Source organism: Sinocyclocheilus rhinocerous, unplaced genomic scaffold, assembly GCF_001515625.1.
Source record: "Sinocyclocheilus rhinocerous isolate Xijiao unplaced genomic scaffold, SAMN03320098_v1.1 scaffold1975, whole genome shotgun sequence".
Lineage (NCBI taxonomy): Eukaryota > Metazoa > Chordata > Actinopteri > Cypriniformes > Cyprinidae > Sinocyclocheilus > Sinocyclocheilus rhinocerous.
This window is the reverse complement of record NW_015640048.1, coordinates 35048-35532: the sequence shown is the minus strand read 5'-3', so window position 1 is coordinate 35532 and position 485 is coordinate 35048.

Here is a 485-nt window from a genome sequence, read left to right as displayed (position 1 = left end):
ATTACCAGCATTACCAGCATGTTTTATATAGGCTATAAAAAAGTACACAGTGTATGTTTTTGCTAAATCGCTAAGATTGTTGTAATATTAGAATAGGTACCGCTTAGTTTCAAAATACTTACAGTAGAAATAATTTGTAATTTTACAGTATTCCATAAACTTCGCATATTGTTCCCTTATACCTACACGGAGGTACTGAATAGGTACACTGTAATTACAAAAAAGTTACGCTGTAAATTCTGTTTACTTACGCAGTACATTGCGGGTTGTAATCTAAAGCGTTACCAAAGTTTATTAGGGTACAGCATGATTGTAGTATAATCTACAAAAACAAAACTGGAACTGAAAAAAGTTGAATGTGTTTTTTGTTTGATTTAAGTCAAACCCGTCTGTCACAGGACAGATCACAGTTTAATTGAGCTGATTTGACTCAGTTTGGAGCTCATGTGTAGTTCTGTGTTTGGTCTCTGTGTGTCAGTATTGAG